The sequence below is a fragment of the Equus przewalskii genome, chromosome 17 (genome assembly GCF_037783145.1).
Source record: "Equus przewalskii isolate Varuska chromosome 17, EquPr2, whole genome shotgun sequence".
Classification (NCBI taxonomy): domain Eukaryota; kingdom Metazoa; phylum Chordata; class Mammalia; order Perissodactyla; family Equidae; genus Equus; species Equus przewalskii.
The window spans coordinates 57,563,063-57,590,711 of record NC_091847.1 but is presented as its reverse complement, the minus strand read 5'-3'; the positions used below and the strand labels follow the sequence as shown (position 1 = coordinate 57,590,711).

Sequence of the window (27,649 nt, the reverse complement as noted above, 5' to 3'; positions counted from 1 at the left end):
ATTCACATAAGAAGAAATCCAAGTGGACAATTAACATATGAAAAAAAGTAACGTAACTCATAATTCTTAAAAGCATGAGGCTCTAGACTCAGACTATCTAGATTCAAATCTAGGCTATCACTTCCTGGCTGTGTGACCATGGACAAGTCACTGATCTCTCTATGCCTTAGTTTCATGTGCAAAGCGAAGATGATCAGATATCCTACCTCACAGAAGGAGAGAATTCATTGAAAGGATTTAGCAAATAATTGCCATGGTGTATGCACTCACTCTGTGTTGGCCATTATTACTATTATTAGAAAGTAGACAACCTCATTAGTCATCAGGAAACCACAAATTAAAGTAAGATTTCACTTTACCATATTAGAGTGGCAAAATTTTATAAAGGGATTGATAGTACCCAGTGTTGTCAAGAGAACAAAGAAAGTGGTACACATATATATACAATTAGTGGGAATACATATTGGTTTTGCCTTTCCGGATGGCAATTCAGGATGAAGGAGGGAAGCGGGTCGTAGGAGACAAGAGAGGCAAAATATGCAGATGAAGCACTCCCAAACTCCTCTGACGAGGTGACATTTTTTCATCTTCATCATCATCATTTGTGACACTCTAGTCTTTGCAAGGCATTTACTGAAGTTGCTCATTTAGGTATTTTATTTGACAAACCAAGATAAGATCAAAAGAAACTGAATACACAAAGATACTCCCTATTTGTGTGAATGCTCTTTTCTAATCCAATGACAGACAACACTTTGCTTTCACTAAGTCCCCATAGATGTTTAAATAGAGTCTCTATGTAATGAAACAACCATATGCGACCTATTGGCACTTTACTGTAAATAGTCTTTGATATATAATACTTAATCTACATTTTTTTCTTTTTCTCTTCCTCTCTTCTTTTTCTGTTAGGAAATGTTCCTAAGGCTTCATTCTTCTAACCTGAATCAGACTAACTTTATATATTATGGTGGGGAAATTTCCTCATCCACAGTCTTTAAAAAAAATAAAATAGAACATAAAATAAACTATTAAGTAGCAGCCATGGCATAATGGAAGAAAACTAGTGCAGTCAAAAAGCCTGAGTTGTGCCATTTTGAGACCTCAGGCAATTCTCTTAACCTGGCTGAGACTCAATTTTCTCATCTGCAAAGAATAAGAATACTGTGGTTTACTGAAAATTGTAATATGGGAAGAAACATAACACCCCCAAATTGCTGTTTCGTTAATTTTTGAAACAACTTTCTCCTCAGTTTCTATGACAATAGAGATAACGACCTTGCAAAGCCCTCCCTTGATCTCATCCCAGTCTAACAAGGACAAGACCTTCTCTGGATCAGTGCTAAAATGAGGTCCTCTGGTATTCAATATTATCATTATTGTAGGGGAGGACTAGGAGGAAAGAGAGGGTTGAAAGAGGGGAGAGGGTAGACTTTAAAGGGGATCAAAGTTCTTTCTCTCCATTTGACCTTTATTGAGAGAAACAAAGGGATTATAAATCAAGCCAGAGTTATCAGTTCTCTCTTTACTGCCTTCAGAAGAATAAAATCAAGAGAGACCTAAAAGGGACGATGAGATAAAAAGCCTGGAAGTGGAAGATGGAAGAAAGCTCAGGCCTACATCTACTTTAGACCTTAATGTAGCATAAAAATAATCCCTCAGATCTTGGATATGGGGAAACAGGAAGGGAGCGTGAGCAGGTGCAGTGATTGAGGATTTCCTGTGTCTTATTCTTGATGTTCTAAGCATGGTCCCAAGTGACTAAAGGGCATTTGAGATTTTGAGATTGAGGATGTGGCTCTAACTTGCTCAATACAAAGGTTCAAGCTTTGAAGTCACACAACATCTGTAATTGGCTCCCTCCTTGCTTTCCTCTTTGCTTCTTCCTTCCAACACACACACACACAATACTACATTTCCACATGCACTTCCTGTGATAATCTTTAACTCCTTTGGTCTTAATGTAGGTTAGGACTCTGGGGACAATGCCTAGAGGCCTGGTCTTTCACTACTTGGGGTCTCCTAGATATGGGACAACCTGTTTTAGCAGAATTTGGGGCTTTAGGAACAGAGCTTTGGGTATTATTTTTACTTCTATGATCAATATCACCTCTCTGGTGATTTGGTGTGCAATTAGAGTCCCCAAAAGGACACTCCCTCCTAGAATTTTTGCTTCATTGGGTATTACAAGTGTCTATAAAGATTGCTAAGTTTCTAAAGGCTTATTTCTCAAACCAGGAAGTTCTACAAGCAACTCAAAGTAAGCGTTCCACAGAATCTCTGCATTCCCAAGGATTTATTCTGAGTAACCGTGGGGAACAGTATGGGAAGTACAGGGAGTGCTCATTTGGATCATTAAAAGTGACAAATGTCCATCATTACTTGCTGTCATGGGTTGATGCAATCTTAGAAAGTGTCCCAAAATAATAAATGGTGTTATTTAAAACTTAATTAGCTAATATATAACTTTTTGACTTTTATATGTCTTAAGATCCAGAAATTGGTGATGCCCAGATGCAAGTCAACAGGGCAGTATTAGCTATAGGCAAATTTATGAAAAAGTAAAAGTTTTCTTTGGCCCCCTCCAAATATCATTTACTCTATACTCTGTCTCTCTGTGAAGACCCCTCAGCTCTCAAATGCCTCTAAATGCCTCCTGGTGAGCTGGCTACTCCCATGTAGTGTCCTCCTCTGACTGGCACACCCCAGGTAGGCCTCCACTATGTAGGTCCTTATATCACACTAACTTCTAATTAAAACTTAACTTGCCATACACTCTACTCTTACTAGACTTTTTTTTTTTGTAGTTTAAAAAATCATTTACTACTGAGAAGTTAAAGTCCATTAAGCATTATCATCACTGGTTCTAGTTATATTATTAAACACTAATATGTTAAAAACAAATTTATAAGGGGCCGGCCCGGTGGCGCAGCGGTTAAGTTCGCACGTTCTGCTTCTCGGCGGCCCAGGGTTCGCTGGTTCGGATCCCGGGTGCGGACATGGCACCGCTTGGCAGCCATGCTGTGGTAGGCGTCCCACGTATAAACTAGAGGAAGATGGGCACGGATGTTAGCTCAGAGCCAGGCTTCCTCAGCAAAAAGAGGAGGACTGGCAGTAGTTAGCTGAGGGCTAATCTTCCTCCAAAAAAAAACAAAAAAAAAACAAAAAACAAAAAAAACAAATTTATAAGATCCACAGTACTTTTCCACAGACCCCTTGCCAGAGTTAGTGGCAAAGCAATCTTCAGTAGCACCTCCACTTTAAATGCCTCCAGCAAAAGTTCTGTCACATATCAAGGCACAATGCCATGTTAAGGGGACATAGTAAGGCCAACAGGAAATGATGCCTCAAACTCACCCTGTTCCCCAGCATAAGCAGAGGAAACATTTTATAGACGGAATTAAAGGATCACAGAAATATGATGCAACATCCTGCATTTTTTCTTCTTTTTTGGTCAACATTTGGTAACCCAGCCTTTTTTGGGGACACTTTTGACTACAGTTAGCTAAAGGGTACTATCCCATAGAAAGAAAGGACTAAGCTTAATGCATAGACCTGTGACAATTTTTATGATATTTTTTAATATCATAATGATATTTTTAAGGGATTGTGATAAAAGAGATATCTATGTCTAATTTATCTGGGAAGAAAAGTGCAGAAAGATTCAGGATAGAAGCCCTGTTTAGGAACAAAGAGTGCCTTTGACCAGGGGCTTTTCGTTATTGCATCTCTTGAGAATCTAAAGACAGAAATAGCGACTAGAAGGTATGTGGGTTTGATGCAAGTAAATACAGTTTTTGAGTGAATTACCTAAGGTTTTTTCCTTGAAAATAAATTACATTGTTCTGTCATTGTTTCTTGTTCGTTTCTTGTTTTGTCGCTTTCACACACAATACTTATGCAAGAAATCAGTCTCTCTTTTTACCCCTAGTTCACAAATGGAATTTCTCTTTGTTGTTAGCTTTTGGTAAGCTAAAAAACTTTTCTCTTTCTCTTCTTCTTGCAACCAGAATTTTTGATCATTGGAAATTAGACAACTAGAAATCCAGAGGTTTCGGTAGCAAATAATCTTCACAAAATAAATTCATATCTGTTGAAACAGACAGGCCTTGTCAGTGGAGACCTTTCAGCTTGTACCATTTTCTCATTGGGTTCACAAGCACAGTGCTCTTGGCTTGTAATATCTGAGGGCCTTAGAAAACGAGATTATAAAAGACTTATTTACTGAAATTTATGAGGGGAAAAATAGATAATTCAATAATAATACATGGAGATTTCAATACTCAACTTTCAATAATGGATAGAACAACTATGCAGAAAATTAACAAGGAAATAGAAGACTGGAACAACACTATAAATCAGCTAGACTTAATAGATACGTAGATAATACTCTATCCAACAAAAACAGAATATACATTCTTCTCAAGTGTATAAGGAAGATTCCCTAGGATAGATTATATGCTAGTCAATAAAACAAATCTCAAAAAATTTAAAAGGGCAGAAATAATACAAGGTATGTTCTCCAATCAAAATGGAATGAAAGTAGAAATCAATAACAGAAAAAGATTGGGAAAATCACAAATATGTGGAAATTAAACAACACACTCCTAAATAACCAATGGGTCAATGAAGAAATCAAAAAAGAAAACAGAAAATATTTTGAGATGAACGAAAATGAAGACACAACATACCAAAACTTTTGAGATGTAGCTAAAGCAGTGCTTAAAGGAAAATTTGTATCTTCAAATGTCTATATGTAGAAAGAAGAAAGATTTCAAATTAAAAACCTAATCTTCCACCTTAAAACACTAGAAAAAGAAGAGCAAATTAAATCTAAAGAAAGCAGAAGGAAGAAAATAATAAAGATTAGGGCAGAAATAAATGAAATGGAGAATAATAAATAATAGAGAAAAGTCAATTAAAACAAAACCTAGTTCTTCGTAAAAATCAACAAAATTGACAAACTTTTAGATGGATCAACCAACAAAAAAGAGAGGAACTCAAATTACTAGAATCACAAATTAAAAGAAAAAACATTACTGCTGACTTTACAGAAATAGAAAGTATTATAAAGGAACACTGTGAACAACTGTATGTCAATAAATTAGATAATTTAGGTGAAATAACAAATTCCTAAAAAGATATAAACCACTGAATTAACTCAAGGAAATCGATAATCTGAATAGATCTATAACAAGTGAAAAGAATGAATTATTAACCAAAAAATACCCACAAAGGAAAGCCAAAGCCCAGATGGCTTCACTGGTGAATTATACCAAACACCTAAAGAATTAATATCAATTCTTCAAAAACTCTTCCAAAAAATAGAAGAGGAAGAAACACTTCCAACTCATTACTGTGTATTATCCTGATACTAAAACCAGACAAAGACATCACAAGAAAAAAACCCTACAGACCAGCATCTTTTATGAATATGGATGCAAATATCCCCAACAAAATACTAGCAAATTGAATCCAGAAACAAAAAATGTTATGCACAATGACCAAGTGGGATTTACCCCAGGAATGCCAGGTTGGTTTAACATCTGAAAATCAATTAATGTAATACATAATATCAATAGAATGAAAAACAAAAATCACATGATTATCTCAATAAATACAGAAAAAGCATTTGACAAAATTCAATACCTTTTCACGATAAAGACATATAGCAAACAAAGAATGCAAGGGAACTTCCTCAACCTGTTGAAAGACTAGGTGCCTTCCCCCTAAGAGTAGAGCAAGACAAAATGGCCACTTTCACCACTCTAGTCAATATTGTACTGGAGGTTAAAGCCAGGACAATTTAGGCAAGAAAAAGAAATAAAAGACATCCAGATTGGAAAGGAAGAAGTAAAACTATCTTTATTCACAGACAACATAATATTGTATATAGAAAACTCTAAGAAACCCACCAAAAAACTACTAGAACTAAAAAATGAATTCAGCAGGGTTGCAGAATACAAGGATGATATACAAAAATCAAACATATTTCTATACACTAGCAATGAACAATCTAAAAATAAAAATTAAAAAAAACTCCATTCACAATATCATCAAAAAGAATAAAATAGGAACAAATTTAACAAAAGAAGTGCAAAACTTGTACTTTGAAAACTACAAAACATTGTTGAAAGAAATTAAAGAAGATCTAAATAAACAGAAAAAACACCCATAGTCATGGATTGGAAGATTTAATATGGCAATATTCCCCAAATTGATCTGCAGATTCAAGACAATGTCTATGAGAATCTCAAGTGACTTCCTTGTAGAAATTGACAGACTGATCCTAAAATTTATACAGAATTGCATGGGACCCAGAATAGACAAAAACAAATCTTGAAAAACAACAACAAAGTAGGAGAACTTACACTTTCTGATTCCAAAACTTACTACAAAGCAATGGTAACCAAGACTGTGTGGTACTGGCAAAAGGAAAGACATATAAATGAATGGAATAGAATTGACAGTTAAGAAATAAGATCATGTGTCTACTGCCAACCGATTTTTGACAAGTGTGCCATGACCATTTAATGGGGAGTCTTTCAACAGATGGAGCTGGAATTACTGGATAGCTACATGCAGAAGATTGAAGCTGGACCCTTTCTCCACACCATATAAAAAAATTAACTCAAAATGGATCAAGGTCGTAATTGTAAAATTATAAAACCCTTAGAAGAAACAAAAGGTTAAGTCTCATGACCTTGGATTTGGCAGGAGTCTCAGAAATGACATCAAAGCATAAGCAACAAAAGAAAAATAGATACATTGAAGTTCCTCAAAATCAGAAACATTTGTGATTCAAAGGATACCAATGAAAGAGTGAAAAGGCAACTCACAAAAGGGGAAAAAAATATTTGCAAATCTGATTGCATCTATCTGATAAGGGACTTGTATCCCAAACATACAAAAAACTTTTACAACTCAACAATAAAAAGACAAATAACCCAATTTTTTTTTAAATGGGTGAAAGATTTAAGTAGACATTTCTCCACGGAAGATATACAAATGGCCAATAAACCCATAAAAAGAAGTTCAACACCATTAATCAGCAGGAAAATATAAATTAAAACCATGAGCTACCACTTCATACCTAGTAGAGGTTAGGATCAAAAGCCAGATAATAACAAGTGTTGACAAGGATGTGAAGAAATCAGAACTCTCATATATTGCTGGTAAGAATGTAAAATGGCACAGCCACTTTAGAAATGAGTCTAGTCGTTCCTCAAACGTTTAAACATAGAGTTACCATATGATCCAGGAATTCCACGCCTTGTATATACCCAAAAGAATATACAATGGATATATAATTCAACCATGATAAGTAATGAACTACTGATACACGCTACAGCACAGATAAACCTTGAACACCTTTTTATCTACCATAAAAGAAGCCAGTGACAAAAGACTACATGTTGTATTATTCCATTCACATAAAATATCCAGAGTTGAAAAATCCATGGAGATAAAAAGTAGATTAAGGGTTGTCTAGGGCTGGAGAGGGAGTGAAGGGAAATGAGCTTGGAGGGTAACAGCTAAAGTGCATGAGGTTTCCTTGTGAGGCGATGAAAATGTTCTAAAATTGACTGTTGTGATGATAGCATATATCGGTGAATGTTCTAAAATTCACTGAATTGCACATTTTAAAAGGTGAATTTTAAGGTATGTGAATGATATCTCAATAAAACTGCTTTTAAAAAAGCATTGCTCTAGTTTGAAACACAGAACAAAATAGTTAAACGTCTAAAAAAGAAATGTTTATTTCATTGATCATTAAATTTAATATTAATAACAATTTTAATTGCCCTGGACAGCAATTTGTAGGTTAGATGTTCTCATTTCAAAATAATTCTCTATTAAGCATGATGACTCTTTAGAAGTTGGAGCTAAACATAAATTAAATAATTTCAAAGACAAGACTATAGGGCCGGCCGAGTGGCGCAGTGGTTAAGTTCACACATTCTGCTTCGGTGGCCCAGGGTTCGCCAGTTCAGATCTCGGGTGCAGACATGGCACCGCTTGGCAAGCCATGCTGTGGTAGGCGTCCCACACGTAAAGTGAGGAAGATAGGCACGATGTTGGCTCAGGGACAGTCTTCCTCAGCAAAAAGAGGAGGATTGGCAGAAGATGTTAGCTCAGGGCTAATCTTCCTTAAAAAATATATAAATTAATTAAATTAAATAAAAAAACAAGACAATAAAAAGCATTTAAATTTTGTTCACCACACAGACATTACATTTAGTGTGACATGTGGGTACATTCAAGTGGTTTGATATGATATAAGATAGGATTTCAAAAAGTAAGTACTGGAGGCAAATAAAGACTTAAAATGTCCCTGTTTTTACCATGACTTTCTCCACAGGCACATGCACAGGCATTGTGTGTGCCAGTAAAAAAGGCTTATTAATTTCAATGTCGTTCCTCTGGAGGCAACACATTTTGGTTTCCAGGGACTCAGCTCCAGCTTTCTCCTTCAGGTTTTTATCACTAATTCTTTGTCTTCTTTCACACACTGAGGCTTATGCTTTCAGGTAAGGAATAAGGAAAATGTGAACAGATAAACCACTAAGATATTAGCTCATTTCATGCAGATGTCTTTATTAAGAGAAAATGTCTTTTCGTAAAGAAAGAAGAGTTAAAGTGCAAATCTCTGAATGCCTGAAGTGAAACTGGTGTGGTATATAAAATTATTCCTCCTTGAGAAAAAAATTGCAGTTATTTAGTATTTTAAGTTTGGCCATCATCAAGATGGAGAGCTAAGAGAAACTGGAGACAGAATGTCCTAGGTTTGGCTCATTGTCTTTAATTCACTGTTTGTGTGATCTTGAACAAAATACTCAAGTTCAGTTTTTGTGTCTATATAAAACAGGATAATAAATCGTATATACAACATAACATTATACGAAGAAAAAAGACTATGCCTAGCAACAATGGTCACTCAAAAAAGCCTTCTACCTCAAAAATCTGGAATCTCAACATAAAGTGCCATTATCAGTAATGGCACCCTTGGGCCATTCAAGAAACGTTGCTTGATGCTTAGTAACTAAGAAAAATTATTCTGTTTGTTCTAAACACCAGAGCAAATCAGAGACTACTGGTAGACTACACATGTAACCTTCCTACTCCCTCCTACTCTCTAACCTTTCATGATATCTAATGAAATAGTTCTAATATAGCTCCCTGTGCAAATTGAGAAGAACAGAGTCAAGAGCAGGACAATCACTGGTGTGTACCCATAATAAACAGGCAATAGGCCCTTGGGTTTGCTGACTGTAGAATAACCCTGGGCATTCCTTTCTCTCTAGTGTAGCATTTCATCTAGAGACTGCCTTACATCACAGGGATGTTGTGAAGAATTAAAGACCTAATAGAAATTCATAAGGTGGTTGTAGGTGCCCAATGCCTATGGAATTAACGAATGAATAAATAAACCAGAAAATAACTAAAGGAAGGAAGAAGTTACCTTCAGTTGTAGAATAAAGAAAAAGCAACTTGAGCATGGTCAAGAAATATGTTAATAGAACAGTTGAGAGAAGTCTTCTAAACGTTTACATATCCCAGGTGTATTTTGTTTCTCTCTCAACTTGCATTTCTTTCTAGTCCTCACTTTCTTTCACAAATCAACTCTTATGAAACCGTCCTGTACCTATAATGGAAGGGCACACACCTAGTGATAGAAATTTTCTAATGGGCATGGTGAGGAAGACAGATTCTGACCTTGTCATACACCTTCTCTGGGCCCTTTCAAAGTTAAGCTTAAAAGGACTAGAGTGAGGCAGAGCTGGGGCTTGATTTAGTTAAGTCCATTTCTAAAGCAGTCTGGAAATGGACCACATGGAAAAGAAAAGGATTTGATTGTTTGTTCCTTTGTGTTTATACTTTCCCTTCTGCAAAATTAAGGACTATATACTTCCTAGTAGTGGAATAAGGAATCAGATAAAGTTTTGAAATGTCTTTATGGCCACAATGATTTGTGAAATGACCTGTGGCATATCCTCAATCAATACATCAGAATCTCTAAGTAGGTTTTGAAAAACAACCTGATAGATTTTTTTTTAAGTTTTTTCTTAATTGTGATGAAAACACATAACATAAAATTTACCATCTTAACTATTTTTAAGTGTACAGTACAATAGGGTTAAGTATATTCATAATGTTGTGAAACAGATTTCCAGAATTTCATCATTTTGCAAATCTGAAATTCTATATCCATTAAACAACTTGTTCTCCCCGCCCCCCCCCCCCCCAGCCCCTGGGAACCACCATTCTTTTCTGTTTCTATGAATTTGATTGCTTTAGATACCTCATATAAATGGAATCATATGGTATTTGTCTTTTTGTGACTGGCTAATCTCACTTAACATGATGTCCTTAGGGTCCACCCATGCTGTAGCACGTGACAACATGTAAAAAGGATTTCCTTCCTTTTTAAGGCTGAATAATATTCCATTGTATGTATATATCACATTGTGTTTATCCATTCATCCACTGATAGACATTTGGGTTGCTTCCACTCTTGGCTATTGTGAATAGTGCTGCTATGAACATGGGTGTACAAATACCTCTTCGAGACCATGCTTTCAATTCTTTCAGATATACATCTAGAAGAGGGATTGCCAGATCACATGGTAGCTCTGTTTTTATTTTATGTTATTTTTTGGTGAGGAAGATTGGCCCTGAGCTAACATATGTGCCAATCTTTCTCTATTTTGTATGTGGGATACCTCCACAGAATGGCTTGATGAGTGGTGTGTAGGTCCACACCTGAGATCTGAACCCATGAACCCCGGGCCAGTGAAGTGGAGCATGCTAACTTAACCACTATGCCACCAGGCTGACCTCTATTTTAATTTTCTCAGGAATCTCAATACTGTTTTTCATAGCACTTGCATCATTTTACAATCCTACCAACAGTGCACAAGGCTTCCAATTTCTCCACATACTTGCCAATACTTCTTTTCTTTTTTTTTTTTTTAATAATAGGCATCCTAATGGGTGTGAGGTACTATCTCATTGTAGTTTTGATTTGCATCTTTCTGATAAATAGTGACATTGAGCATCTTTTCATATGCTTGTTGGTCACTTGTATATCTTCTTTGGGGGAATGTTATTCAAGACCTTTGCTTAATTTTTAATCAGACTATTTTTTGTTGTTGAGTTGTAGCAGTTATTTATTTATTCTGGATTTTAACCCCTTACCAGATACATGATTTGCAAATATTTTCTCTCATTTTGTAGGTTGCTGTTTCACTCTGTTGACTGTGCCCTTTGATGCACAAAAGTTTTGAAGTTTAATGTAGTCCTATTTGTCCTTTTTTTTCTTTTGTTGCCTGTGCTTTTGGTACCATATTGCAAGAAATCATTGCCAAGTTCCACGTCATAAAGCTTTTCCTCTGTGTTTTCTTCTAGGAGTTTTATAGTCTTGAGCCTTACTTTTAGGTTTTTAATCCAGTTTGTATAATTTTTGTATATGGTGAAAGGAAAAAGTCCAACTTAATTCTCTTACATGTGGATATTCAGTTTTACCAAAAATATTTGTTGAAGAAACTGTTTTTTCCCCATTGAGTGATCTTGGCACCCTAGCCAAAGAACATCTTACTATATATGTAAGGGTTTACTTCTGGGTTCTCTATTCTATTCCATTGTTCTAGCCATCTGTCTTTATGTTTGTACCATACTGTTTTGACTACTGTAGCTTAGTAACACATTTTGAAATCAAGAAGTGTGAGTCTTCCAACTTTGTTCTTCTTTTTCAAAATTGTTTTGGCTATTCAAAGTCCCTTAAGAATCCATACAAATTTTAGGATAAATTTTTCTATTTCTGCAAAAAATGCTGTTGGAATTTTGATAGAGATTATATTGAATCTGTAGATCACTTTGAGTAGTATGGATATCTAAACAATATTAAGTCTTCCAATCCATGAATATGGGATGTCTTTCCTTTTATTTGTGTCTTCTCCAATTTCTTTTAGCAAGGTTTTCTAGTTTTCACTGTACAAGTTTTTCGCTTCCTTGGTTAGATTTATTCCTAAGAATTATTTTTTTTCCTTAGGTGAGGAAGATTGGCCCTGAGCTAACATCTGTGGCTAATCTTCCTCTTTTTGCTTGAGGAAAATTGTTGCTGATCTAACATCTGTGCCAATCTTCCTCTATTTTGTATGTGGGATGCCTCCATAGCACGTCTTGATGAGCAGTGTGTAGGACCGCACCCAGGATCTGAACCCACAAATCCTAGGCCGCTGAAGCGGAGCACACAAACTTAACCACTATGCCACCAGGGCAACCCTAGAATTTTACTCTTTTTGATGCTATTGTAAATGGAATTCTTTTCTTAACTTCCTTTTTTGGGTTATTCATTGTTATATCTGATAGATTTTTAAATAATTTTCCATCAGCTGCCCTCCTCTTTGCCAAGATTCCCTTCTATGGTAGGTCCACATAATCATGAGGCACAACAGGATGCCAGGGTGTGTGTTCCTCTGATGTGCACCCACTTCACTGTCAGCATTCTCTCTGCTTCCAACCATAGTGACTTCAACACTTCAAGATACCATAATCAAAATAGAGATGACCAAGATAGTGACATAGGAGGCTCCTGAGCACCCCTCATCCCACAGATGCACCAAATATACAGCTATATATGCAGCAATTCTTTTTGCAAAAGATCCAGAAACTAGCTGAGGTACCCTTACATATTGGGCAAATGAGAAGATACTCACACTGAAACAGGTAGGAAAGGTTGAGAAATTCTCACCAGAAATCCCACCCCCAGCACAGTGCTATACCATGAGGAAGGAACCCCTAACTGCCAGCTTCTCCCTGAGGAGTGAAGGGTTTGGACCCTGCATCTAGTGCTCCAACTTAAGACTTCCACTTGAAGGACAGGCCCCAAAACACTTAGCTCTGAAAGCCAATGGGGCTTACATTCACAAGACCCACAAAACTATAACAAAGAAGCAGTTCTTAATTGGCTACCCCCCAGGACTCAGAACAGAGGGAACATGCGCAAATGTCCATCTTCCAGTCTTTCCCTGAAAGGGGTTTAACTGCATACTTTAAAAGTGCTGCCTGAGGGTCAGGTTTCTAAGTTAGCATGTATCTATGGGCTGGCTGCATTCATCTCCAGAGACTGGGAAAATTGGCAGGCATGTTCCCCACCTTCTCCTTCCAGCCTGCTCCAAGTCACCAGTATCCCTCTGGAAGAAGCCTGTACAGATGTCTGCACTCTTGCTTTTACAGCTGCCACTCAAGGGATGGGTTCCCAGATCACATGGCTCTCATAGCCAGTGGGGCTTCCATTCATAAGTCCCACAGGACTGTAGCAAACAAAGAAGAGTTCTTCACTGGCTATTCTCCCAAGGGCTCAACATGGAAGGAGCAGGCAAAAAGCCTCATCTCCCAGTCTTTAAACTGCACCTACATACTTTAAGAGCTAATGCCTGAGGGTTAGGCTTCTAACTTTGGCACATATCTAGGGCCTGGCTGCAAGCATCCATGGAGACTGGGGAAGCCAGCGGACATCCCTTGCCTTCTTCTTCCAGCCTGCTCCAACAATAAATCCAAGTCGCTAGTACCTCCCTGGAAAGAGCTTGCACCCACCCAGCTTTTGTGGCTGCCCCCCGAGAGATGAGCCCCCAGATTGTTTGGCTCTGATAGCTAACAGGGCTTACATTCACAAGTCCCAAAGGACTGTAGCAAACAATCCCCTTTGGGACACTGATGGGTCTTGGTACATCCTCAACTACAGGGAGGCAACAAGAACAGAGAAGGCAGTTTGGACAATCACAAAGGTTTGATAAATAAATGACAAGCAATAAGATATATTGGAGTATATAAAACTGATTCAGCCTGAACTTGTTTTTTCCAAAAGGGCCTGACATGGCTATTGAGCATGCATTGTACATCTGCTTTAAGTATTTACTATGTCCCAAACACAAGAACAATGCCCTTAAAGATAAGGATATAACTTCTCTCATATTGGCATTTCCTTAAGGATAAGCATCTCTCCCTAAACTAAGGATTGATTGCTGGCCTGCTGCACTCACCTTGTGACCACCCAGCTTGAGACCACAGACCTGCTATATGCTGTGTTCCTCAACTGCTGTGTGAAAGGCTGTGCCAGCAAAGCAATCTCGTGACTATTGTAAAAGGGACATTCCAATCATATGTGATAAATGCTCTGTGATGGCATATAGCCACTCTGTCAACCCCTACTTCTTTGGAGTGCTCTATTCCTTTGTGAAAGGACTCTCCTGGGCTATATGGTCCTCAGACCTGGCTCATAACAAAATCACCCCAATTTTGATTTATAGATTGGTTATGGATTATTTTCATTGGCAGGTTTGAGAGAAAACCAAGAGCTTGTCCGGGTTGATTAACAAGATTATCTCCTACATGACACCACTATGTCAAGACTGGAAGAGGTGGCTGTTTTACCTAATGTACAGAAACCAACACAGAGTGTCAAGGAAAATGAAGAAATAAAGGAATATGTTCCAGATAAAACTTTAGAAATAGACCTTAATGACGTGGAGATAAGTGATTAACTAGATAAAGAGTTGAAAATACTGGTCATAAAGATGCACACTGAGGTCAGAAGAACAATTCAGTGAAAATTTCAGCAAACAGAAAATATAAGAGAGTACCAATCAGAAATCACAGAGCTGAAGAATACAATAACTGCATGGAAAATTTCAATAGAGGGGCTCAATGGCAAACTAAATAAAGCAAAAAGAAAGAACAGCAAAATAGAAGACAAGGCAGTGGAATTCATTCAATTAGAGAACCAAACAGAAAAAAGAACAAAAAAGAGTAAAGATAGCTTAAGGGGTTCATGGGACACTATCAAATGGACCAACATTCGCATAACAAGGGTCCCAGAAGGAAAAGAGAGAGAGAAAGGGGCAAAAGGATTATTCAAAGAAATAATGGCTGAAAACTTTCCTAACTTGGGAAAAGAAACAGACAGCTAGATCTAGAAAGCCCAGAAAGTTTAAAATAAGAGGAATTCAAAGAGACCCACACCAAGATGCACTATAAATAAGTTGTCAAAAGCTAAAGATAAGAAGAGAATCTTAAAAGCAGCTAGAAAAAAGCAAATTGTTACATATAGGGGAACCCCCATAAGACTACCAGCAGATTTATCAGCAGAAACTTTGCAGGCCAGAAAGGAGTAGAATGATATATTCAACGTACTAGGGGAAAAAAATGCCAACCAAGAATACTCTGCCTGGCAAAGCCATCCCAAAGAATTGAAGGAGAGATAGCGTTCCCCAGACAAACAGAAGCAGATAAGAGTTTATCACCACTAGACCAGCCTTACAAGAAATGTTAAAGTGACTTCTTCAAGCTGAAACAAAAGGATGCCAATTAGTTACATGAAAAAATATGAAAGATTAAACTCAGTAAAGGTAAATATATAATTAAATTAAGAATATTCTAATCCTGTAACGGTGGTAGGTAAATCACTATTAACTCTAGTATGAAGGTTAAAAGACAAAAGTATTAAAAATAACTATAACTACAATAATTTGTTAATGGATATACAATGTAAAAAGACATAAGTTGTGATATCAAAAAACAAACTGTGGGAAGGAGTGAAAAAATGTAGAGCTTTCATACGCATTAGAAGTTAAGCTGTTATCAGCTTAAAATAGATGGTTATATAAGCCTTATGGTAACCACAAAGCAAAAGCAATAATAGATACAGAAAAGAGAAAGAGAAAGGAATCAAAGCATGCCACTACAAAAAATTATCAAATCAAAAAGGAAGAGCCTAAGAGAGAAAAAAAGATTTACAAAACAGCCAGAAAACAATCAACAATATGGCAAGAGCTAAAGTCTATACCTATCAACAATTACTTCAAATAAAAATGGACTAAAATTCTCCAATCAAAATATATACAGTGGCTGAATGGATAAAAAGTAAGATTCACCTGTATGCTGCCTGCGAGTGACTCACTTCAGCTTTGAGGACACATAGATACTGAAAGTGAAGGGATGGAAAAGATATTCCATGCAAATGGAAACAAAAACAAAGCAGGGGTAGCTATACTCATATCAGACAAAATAGACTTTAAGCCAATGACTGTAAGAAAAGACAAAGAAGGTCATTATATAATGATAAAGGAGTCAATTCTTCAAGAGGATATAACATTTATAAATATTTATGCACCCAACATAGAAGCATCTAAATATATAAAGCATATATTAACAGTTATGAAAAGAAAAATAGACAGTAATACAATAATACTAGGGAATGTCAATACTCCACTTTAACAGTGGATAGATCATCCAGACAGAAAATCAACAAGGAAATATTGGAGTTAAACTACACACTAGGTCAGATGGACCCAACAGACATATACAGAGCGTTCCAACCAAAGGCAGTAGAATACGCATTCTTCTCAAGCACAAAAGGAACATTCTCCAGGATAGATCATATGTTAATCCATAAAACCATCTTAATAAATTTAAGATTGAAATCATATCAAACATCTTTTCTCACCATAATGGTATGAAACTGAAAATCAATTACAAGAAGAAAACTGGAAAATTCACAAAAATACGGAGATTAAACAACACACTCCTGAACAACCAATGAGTCAAAGAAAAAAAGAAAAAAATATCTTGAGACAAATGAAAATGGAAACATAACACATCAAAGCTTATGGGATGCAGCAAAAGCAGTCCTAAGAGGGAATTTTATAGTATACATGCTTACATTAAGAAAAAAGAGATCTCTCAGGTAAACAACCTAACTCTACACCTCAAGGAACCTGAAAAAGAAGAACAAACTAAGCCCAAATTAGTAAAAGGAAGGAAATAGCAAAGGTCAGAGTGGAAATAAATGAAATAGAAACTAAAAAGAAAATAGAAAAGATCAATAAAACTAAGACCTAGTTTTTTTAAAAGATAAAATAGACAAACTTTTACTAGACTTACCAAGAAAAAAAGAGAAAGGACTCAACTATATAAAATTGGAAATAGGAGACATCACCACCATTACCAAGAAATACACAGAAACAAGAACTACTATGAACTAACAAATTTGACAATCTATAAGAAATGGATGAATTCCCAGAAACATACAACCTATCAAGACTGAATCATGAAGAAATAGAAAATCTGAACAGATGGATTACTAGTAACAAGACTGAATCAGTAATCAAAAACTTCCCAAGAAAGAAAAGTCCAGCACCAGATGGCTTCACTGGTGAATTCTACCAAATGTTTTTTTTTAAAAAATAATACCAACTCCTTTCAAATTCTTCCAAAAAAACAGGAGAGGAGGGAACACTTTCAAGCTCATTTTATGAGGCCAGCATTACCCTGATACGAAAACCAGACAAGGACAGTACAAGAAAAGAAAATTACTGCCCAACATCCCTGATGAACATAGAGAAAAATCCTAGCAAAATATCAACAAAACAAATTCAAAGGATCATATACCATGATCAAGTGGGATTAATTCCAGGGATGTAAGGATGGTTCAACATCCACAAATCAATCAATGTGATACACCACATTAACAAAATGAAGGATAAAAATCATATAATTGTCTCAATAAATGCAGAATAAGCATTTGACAAAATTCAACATCCTTTCATGATAAACTCTCAACAAACTGGGTATAGAAGGAACATACCTCAACATAATAAAGGCGTATACAACAGGCCTATAGCTAACATCATATTCAACAGTAAAATCCTGAAAACTTTCCCTCTAAGATCAGGACCAAGATAAAGATGCCCACTCTCACCACTTTTGTTCAACATAGTACTGGAAGTACTAGCCAGAGCAATTAGGTAAGAAAAAGAAATAAAAGGCATCCAAATCCGAAAAGAAGAAGTAAAATTGTCTCTATTTGCAGATGACAGGAAATTATATAGAGAAAATCCTAAAGACTCCATCAGAAACCTGTTGGAACTATAAACAAATTTAGTAAAGTTACAGGCTACAAAATGAATATACAAAAATAAGTTTCATTTCTTTTTTTTTTTTTTTGAGGAAGATTAGCCCTGCACTAACATCTGCTGCCAATCCTCCTCTTTTTGCTGAGGAAGACTGGCCCTGAGCTAACATCCATGCCCATCTTCCTCTACTTTATATGTGGGAAGCCTACCACAGCATGGCATTTTGCCAAGCAGTGTCAAGTCCACACCCGGGATCCGAATTGTTGTGCCACTGGGCCGGCCCAAGTTTCATTTCTATACACCTCTGTCTGAAAGAGAAATTAAGAAAACATTCTAATTTACAATAGCATCAAAAAGAATAAAATATTTAGGAATAAATTTAACCAAAGAGGTGAAAGATCTATACACTGAAAATTTTAAGACACTGATGAAAGAAATTGAAGAAGACACAAATAAATGGAAAGATATTCAATGTTCAAGGGCTGGAAGAGTTAATATTGTTAAAAAGTCAATACTACTCAAAGCAATCAAAAGATTCAATGCAATCCCTATCAAAATTCCAATGGAATTTTTCACAGAAATTGAAAAAAAAAAATCCTAAAACTTGTGTGGAACCACCAAAGACCCTGAATAGCCAAATCACCTTGAGGTATCACACTGTTGGAGGCATCACACTTCTTGACTTCAAACTATACTATAAAGCTATAGTAATCAAAACAGTATGGTATTGGCATAAAAAAGACATATAGATCAATAGAACAGAACAGAAAGTCCAGAAATAAACCACTGCATATATGGCCAATTAATTTAAGACAAAAAAGCCAAGAATGTACAATGAGGAAAGGATAGTTTATTCAATAAAAGGTGTTGGGAAAACTGGATAGCCACATGTAAATGAATGAACCTGGATCCCTATTTTACATCATACCCAAAAATCAACTCAAAATGAATTAAAGACTTGAATATAAGACCTGAAATCATAAAGCTCCTAGAAGGAAATATAGGCAGTAAGCTTCTGTACTTTGGACTTGACAAAGGCTTTTTGGATTTGACACCAAAAGCAAAAATAAACAAGTGGGACTAAATCAAACTAAAGAGCTTCTGCACAACAAAGGAAACCATCAACAAATCAAAAGGCAACCTACAGAATGGGAGAAAATATTTGCAAACAACATGGCCAATAAGGAGTTACAAGGAACTCATGCAACTCAACAGCAATACAACAAATAGCCCAATTAAAAAATGGGCAAAGGACCTGAATAAACATTTTTCCAAAGAAGATATAGAGATGGCCAAAAGGTATATGAAAAGATGCTCAACATCACTAATCATCAGGGGAATGCAAATTAAAACCAGAATGAGACATCATCTCACACTTGTTAGGATGCCATTATCAAAAGCACAAGAGATAACAAATGCTGACAAAGATGTGGTGAGAAGAGAACCCTTGTGCACTGTTGATAGGAATGAAAACTGGTACAGCCACTATGGAAAACAGCATGCAGGTTCCTCAAAAAATTAAAAATAGAACTACCATATGATCCAGCAAAGGAACAAAACCCTTATCTCAAAGAGATATCTTTACTTTCAGGTTCATTGCAGCATTATTCATAACAGCCAAGGCATGGAAACAACCCAAATGTCCATCAACAGATGAATGATAAAGACAATGTGGCATAAGTATACAATGGAATATTATTCAACCTTAAAAAAGAAGGAAATCTTGCCATATGTGACAGTATAGATGAACCAGGAGGGCATTACACTAAGTAAAATAAGCCAGACAGAGAAAGACAAATACTACATAATATCACTTATATGTGGAATATAAAAAAATCAAACTCACAGATAGAGATAGTAGAAAAGTGGTTGTCAGGGGCTGAGGGGTAGAGGAAATAGGGAGAGGGTGGTAAAAAGTACAAACTTTCAGTTATAAGATGAATAAGCTCTGAGGATCTAATGTATAACATTGTGACTACAGCTGATAAAATTGTCTTGTATAACTGGAATTTGCTAAGAGACTAGAACTTAGATGCTGTCATCAAAAAAAAAAGTCAATATGTGAGGTGCTGGATGCGTTAATTAACTCGATGGGGAGAATCCTTTGACAGCGTATGTGTATATCAAATCATCAAGTTATATTTTAAATATAATAATTTTACTTGTTAATTATACCTCTATAAAGCTCAAAAAAATACTTTAGAATGAAAGCAACCCCTCCTCATCAAATATTTAGGAACCCCTCGTCCAGGGTCAAAATCAATATAAGAAGCTAATTTTAGTAACTATAAACAAAGTAAACCTCACCTCTTTTTCCTCCATTAATTTTTAAATGTAAATTCCTCTAACTGGCTAATCGTCTTAAATCTTCAGTTCATAGTTTAATATACTACTAGCACCCATTACCACCCAAGAATCTCTTTGGTTCTTTATCTCTGAAGAATAACACGATGATGATTACAGCTTGTAGAGGGCGGAAAGTCCTAGTTAATCCCTGAGGAGACTGTCATTACCCGGGAGGTTCAGACATGGTGAGGTGGAGACCGAAGAGGCAGGGTGACGCTGGAGTGAGGAGGAGTAAAGCGCACTGCAGGAATAGGTCTTCCAGTGGGAGGCAGTCAGCAGGCCAAATCCCGGTACCCAGAGGAGTTCGAGAAGCTTTCAGTCAGTCATGATAGCATTACCCAAGGGAGCTCAGCGGGTGGTTTGGCACAGCTGCAATAATGCCTTCTGTGAGCATTTTTGAGAGACAGGCAAAATGCAGTACTCCCTGGATGCCTGGTCAAAACAGTCCTCCAATTGTTGACATGACATCAGCGAGTGAGCTCCAGTTTCTGGGAAGAGGAAATTGCCAAGGGTCTAGGAAGGGCCTAGGAATCCCTGCCAAGGGGATGGAGTTCAAGCCAGTAATAAGAGTGGTTGGAGTGCAAAATCAGGAAACCAAGATAGAAGTGCCCTCATGTGGACTTTGCAGATACAATTAAGATTTGGGGAAGGGGGCATTGGAAATACTAAAGCTCAGCACTAAGACTCACCCCAGACATAGCAGACCTAGAGCAGAGATTTCTGGGTCTGGTGGCAGGGGTAATATGCAAAACATTTAACGACTGGGATAGAATGAGCCCTAACCATGAACACAGATGCTGGTTATAAATCCACTGTCCAGAGGTACCCATGCATACCCCCTGAATAGTATCCCTGCAAGGCAGAGAATCTTCAGTTCAAAATAAGTAAAAATTCCAATCCAAACCTAAAAATTGAACATGTTTCTCACTTGGGGAAATGGTACTGCTACTGGCATTTTGGTAGGAACAATTCTTTATTATTCACAACTATTCTTTACACCACAAAATATTTACCATCCCTAGCTTTAGGAAACATGCCTGGAGCAATAGCCTACCAACAAGAGCATCCCTCACAACTAAAGATCATCTTACATGTTTCCTCCCATAGCGGATAAGACAAACCTTGGTTTAGAAAAGCTGTTGAACAGTTCTTAAGTAGGCTTCAGGTCAGGCTTAATCTAGACATTTGTAAAGTCAATAGTGTATCTTTTCTCTTCAGTTTGTTCAACTGTTCCCTCCTTCACTGGCCAGCTTAGATCTCAGGTTGGCCCCCATAGAACAATGGCTGCAGTAATTTCAGACTTCACATTCCTGTCATGTTGTCCAGAAGGAAACAGCATCTTTGCCCCAGCATTCCCAACAGAAGTCTCAAGATTCACTATAATCAGACTGCCTTGGTCATACCCCATCCTTGTAACAATACTGACTCTAGAGGGATGCAATGCTTTTATTGACCTAAGCTTGATCATATGCTCCTCTGGTAGAGTGAGGGGATGGTGTTGGTTTCCCTAGGTTGAGGTGCAACCCCAAAATGAAAATGAAAGGCTATGTGACAGAGACAAGTTGAGAAATGGACACGGGGAATATAATCAACAAATGCATGCTACAAGCATGTGAACTGTTTGTTAGCAACTAAGGGCAATATAAAAAAAACTGCACCATAATGTAAATCAACTATGTCACTAGATAGATTTAGTTCAGCTGATATTTATTTCATAATAAGGTTTTCTCAATGAAATTGACATCATGTGCCTTCTGACATGATGCACTGAGAAAAAAATACATCATCACTATTGTGGCATTCCTACCAAAATGCACACATAACTTGAATCTAATCAAGACAAAACATCAGATAAATCCAAATTGAAAGGTATTCTACAAAATAACAGGCCTATACTCTCCCAAAATGTCAATGTTATAAAAGGAAAAAACAAAAATGAGGAACTGTTCTGGACTAAAAGAGACTAAAGACTTTACAAATGTCTAGATTAAGCCTGACCTGAAGCCTACTTAAGAACTGTTCAACAGCTTTTCTAAACCAAGGTTTGTCTTATGACTGAAAGCAACGTGTGATCTAGGTCTTCCTTTTGCCATCAAAGACTGGGAAATTGGCAACATTTGCATAAGGTCTGTAGATTAGATGGTAGTATTTTGTGAATGTTAATTTCCTGATTTTAACCGTGCTGTGGTTATATAAAAGAATGTCCTTATTGTTAGAAAATAAATGCTAAAGTATTTAAGGTAAAGAGACATCATTTTTACAGCTTCCTCTCAAATGATTCTTATATATATGAGAAAGAGAGAAGGCGTGCGTGTGTGCACGTGTGCATGCATGCGGGGAGAGAAAGACAACGATAAAGTAAATGTGGCAAAACGTTAAATTTGAGAAATCTTGCTTAAGGGTATACAAGAATTTGTTGTACTACTCCTGAAAATTTTCTGTAAGCCTGAAAATATGTGTATTTAAAATTAAAGTAAAATAAAATATCACAATCTATAAATAGCAGCAATAACAAAGTTTCTATTAAAATATTCACTCAATTTGTTTAAAATTCATGCATTATTTGGCTACTGCCTCCAGGTGTTATTTCTGGAGTGTACAATTTCATATAAATATATGCATGGATAAAGAATATCAACTATTTGAGATATAAATGCTCTTTTTTTACAGGAAGCCAGAAAAACAGATACACCCTGGTGTGTGAAAAGGGAAAATTTTGTACTCATTTCATGAAACCTGGCATTCAAAAAGATCCTGCTCATACTTCCAAAAAATCTCCTGAAAGCTATTTAGAGATAACATTGACACTGTTAAATAACTAGTCCAGAAAAAAAATGATTGTAAATTTATAGGAGTAAATTTGTACAGGAGTCTCGCCCAGAGCAATATCTCCAGGGAGGCCCCATCCGATCTTTGCTCCACACAGATCACGGCAGAGATGCACATCGGTACCTGACTCACGAGGACTGCCACTTCTGCGCCAGGCTTTTAAAGACAATGAAATCTTTGCTAACTTGGGGTCCCATCACCTTAAGTGTAAAAGCAATCATTCTTCTTGCAGTCTTGTCATCTTACCTCTCCCCCACGCCAAGGCACAACCATTGAATGGGGCCCAAGTTCCCCCTGCTCACAGACTCACCCACCTTTGTCCCTGCAACTTTCTCTCTGTCACTGTGTCAGTCTCTCTTCCCCTGCATTACAGCATACTCCCCTCCAGAGGCGCCTGCTTTCAGAAAACAAAAGAAAGCAAAGTCTTAGGACAAGTGGCTTCTATTTCCAGACCTATCACCAACTTTCCAGAGGCAAGGGGGGTTCTCTATCTGCAGGCTTGATATGGGGGACATAGAAAATAGGGAAAACAAACTCAGTACATGACCATTTCACATATATGAGCAAAGAACTGCTTCTTTTTTTAGGAGAAAACAGAACATTTGTTTAGTAATCTTCCTGATACACTGTCCTAATTTCGTAACTAGTCTCCCCATTTTCAGCTAGTCTTGAATAGAATGGTGCCAGCTACTGTTTTAGGTGGTTGTAGTGAATGCTGTCGCTGCTCTGCCCATATGCCTTGGCCTCTACAGAGGTCACCTGCACCTTGGTGGACTGTTCCCCTAATGGCTTTGTAAGGTAAGCATTGTTATCTCTCTGCCTGAGGCCTTTCTCTGGCTGTAGGAGCAAGCTCAGCTGGAATGCCAGGCTTGCCAGAAGTGGTTAACTCCCCCAGGAGCCGCTCCCAGTCAATGAAGGACCATATCGTCCTGTGAGGGGCAGTTCCAAGGAATGTTCTCTATGTTGTCCAATATTAGCTACTAGCAAATGTAGCTACTGAGCACTTGAAATGTAGCTGGTCCAAACAGATATGCACTTTAAGTGTAGAATACACACTGGACTTCAAAGACGTACTATGAAAAAGAAGGGTAAATATCTCATTAGTATTTTTTATTGATTATATGTTGAAAATATAATATTTTAGACATAGTTTGTTAAATGAAATATCAAAATTAAGTTTATTTTCTTTTTTTACTTTACTTACTAGAAAATTTAAAATTACACATGTGGCTTGCATTACATTTCTGTTGGGCAGCCCTGTACATAGTTTATTAAAGCGTCTCCAGAAATGAACTGCAATTGCCCACACTAGCAACCTGATCATTTTGATTCAATATCTTCACTTTCCTCTGTACTGAAAATATTGAGTAATTGTGTTAGAGACTATGAACAGATTTTTTTGGATGGAGCTTGGCATAGATAAAGTCAGACTCAAATTTGTGCCTATCGTTCTAGGGGTGGCAGAAAATTTATATTTGGGGAAAGATAGCTTTTCAGTAAAATAAATTTTTATGGGCCTTTTGTTTATGCAAAGCAAAGGAGAAAGTGGGAATGGAGATGCTTAAGACAACGAGAAAGGAGCCTGCTCTCTTTTCCTTGTGAGCATGTGATATCTCTGCAGAGATGATGATGATGTTGGACGGTTTTTGCTTTTTCTTGAGAAAGTTGGAGACAGAGTAGGTGGGGGCCCTGGACCCTGAGAGGGAGGGCCAGAGTGAGGGGACATTTATCTGGGGGAAATGAGTCAAGCCCTGGACCATGGCAGCAAGTCAGAGGCAAGGACGGAGATGGCCAGCCAAGGAGGCCCTCTGGAAGGGCATGACTAACAGAGTCTACAGGAAATGGCGCCTGATGCTTCGTCTCAGGTTTTCCTTCTCTGAATTGCAGCATCATCTTTTGTATGCTTCAGTAAAGTTTTATAAAATGGCACAGCTGTGCTTTGGGCAATTAAAGTTGGGAGCCATGTCTGTCTTTAGGGCATAACTAGAACGCGAAGGGAACAGCAACTAGATGGAGTGTTTATAAGACAGTGATAAGCAGAAAAGGCTGAAGCAGTGATTTTGTGGAGAAAAGTGAGGTACAACTAGCTAATAATGCACATATTTATTAAGTCAGACACAGAACTAATAGGTTCTAAGTATTTTCACAGATTATCTCATTTCATTCTCACAACAACCATATAAGTAATATTATCATTCCTGCTTTATAGGTGGGAAAACTGAGGTACAGAAATGCTAAGTAACTTGATCAAGATCAAACAGCTAGTTAGTGGCAGAGTGAAGGCACAAATTCTGGCAGTCACCTTTGCCTTAGGGCCAGTCACCTTAACCGCTATGATATCCTGTCTCTTGGGACAAGTTTGTGGAACAAGGACCTGTGGATTTTCAGAAATCAAGAGGGAAATCTGATAAAAGACACTATGTCAAATCAGGCCTTTCACAGAAGCTCTCAGGTAGATAGGAAAAAAAAAATCAGCTTTCACAAAAACTCTCAACTATACAGAAAATTTGAAAGGAGAGAACAATTTCCTAAACTTCATATTCCTCATGGTGCCTCTTACTGTGACCTGTGTTTAGTAACAATTCTTAGCTACTGATAAGACACACAAACATGAGAAATGGCCTTTATTTCTTTTATTCCTAAATGTCCCAATATATTGAACACTGACTCTTAAGCCATCCAGTCAGCATTTTTCCTGGCAAAGCTCTGAGTGTTTGACAGAATATTTGTAGTATTCTAAGATAACGTTAACTAATTTGCTGACTACGGATATGAGACTTTTAAAACACTACAAAGTGGTATTAAATTTTAACTCGATACAAACATAAACTTCAAGCAGTGGAGTACGCATCACTGCTTTTTCAGGGCACTTTCATTCTACTTAATGCCAGGATTACAAAACACATGCCCAGGACGGAGAGACTGTGGCCCTTCCCTCTTCAGAATACAGTCCAGTCATTTTCTTCACCAAATTGTTTATTCAAATGTTCATAATTTTCACCAAATTGCTTATTCAAAAGAATTAGGAAACAAAGAATAATTTAAGCCTGATTTAATTGGGAGGCACTCTCCACTCTTCCTTCTGGGACCTGCTTTTTCCTTCCTGTTTTTCTCATATATTTGGTCCTCACTTCAAACTTTCCGTTTCCATATGGATCTAGGCTTTTGGAAACCAAACCAGGAAGACCAGAAGGCCCTCAGCTTCTCATTCTGCCACATCTCTTTCCTGATAAAGGAGCCAAGGAAACAAACTGCTTGCATGGGGGAAAGGAAAAGAAGATCCCTAGGAGGAAAAAATGGTCAATATTTCAAAAATATTATTCTGTGGTACCATGTTCAGCATCCTACATACAACATCTTAGCTCATCCGTAAACAACTAGAATTTGTTTATTGTGTTGCTTAATGTTGTAAAGGCTATTATTTATCCTCATTCTAGAGTGAAGGAAACAGGCTTGGCAGGTTGGGTTACCTAGGTGATGTGATGAAGCAGCCTCTGATATGACCTCCTGGCATTCACAACCATGGGCCTTCCCCTCCCCCTGAGTGTGGGATGACCCTAGCGACTTGATTTAACAACAGGAATATGACAAAAAAAAAAATGAGACATCATTTTTGAGATTAGGCTGTGCCCTCTCTCACCCTTTCTCACTTGTTCACTCTGATGGAAGCCAGCCATCATATTGTGAGCTGCCGTGGGGACAGGTCCACATCAGTGGCAAGGGACTGATGTCTCCAGCCAACAGACAGCGAGGTCCCGAGGCCTGCCACCAACCACATGAATGCGTCTGGAAGCGGATCCTCTCCCAGTTGAGCTTTGAGATGACTGCAGCCCTGGCTGACACCTTGATTGCAGCCTGTGAGAGACCCTGAGCCAGAGAACCTAACTAAGCTGCACCTGATTCCTGACTCATGGAAAATGTGAGGGAACAAATATTACTTTAAGTACCAAGCTTTAGAGTAATTTGTTATGTGACAATAAATAATACAGCTGGTAAATTTAAACTTAGATGATCTGGCTCTGGATACCTTGTTTTAGCCAGCATGCTCTACTGTTCCCTAGGACTTGGGATTCATCTCTCTGCTTCCCTCACTGAGGCCACTATTTGCAGCCAGGCCTAGCATGCTCCCTCCTGCTTCCCAATGACCTGGATAATGCTGAGATTCTAGCACACAGCACCCACCATCATCAAGTCCTTCTCTTGTAGTAAAGAAAGATTCTTTGTCCTCTTGCTTGTACCATAAGGTCATTATGGATAATTCCTGTTGGATTATGACTCAGAAATATCCATTCTTGTTACCATTTCATGTATTTCTCTGTTTCTCTACTTTCTCTTTTTTCACTACTTTTATGCTCTTTTTTGCTCTTCTCTACTCTTAGACTCCATTTTCCTCTTCATCTCCACCTTCTTTCTCCTGTAAACTGTTGTTTCCTCCTTCTGCTTTTACTTACAGAAAAGGCACCATTTGCCTTCTGGAAACTTTAACATTTGTCTGAAAAGAACAGCTTTCCGGAAATATCATCAGAAAGATAAACACAGGCAGGGGATGGACTGGGGGG

At 37.4% G+C, this 27,649-nt stretch overlaps 1 long non-coding RNA gene across 3 annotated transcripts in view; it reads right to left on the bottom strand.

Moving 5' to 3' along the window:
* The window catches only part of LOC139076824 (uncharacterized), a 351,089-nt gene that overhangs the window by 314,894 nt on the left and 8,546 nt on the right, over nucleotides 1-27,649 (bottom strand). For all 3 annotated transcript variants that reach the window (XR_011528811.1, XR_011528812.1, XR_011528813.1), the window contains exon 2: nucleotides 23,405-23,484. This is a non-coding gene — a long non-coding RNA (uncharacterized lncRNA). The remainder of the gene's footprint in view (nucleotides 1-23,404; nucleotides 23,485-27,649) is intronic.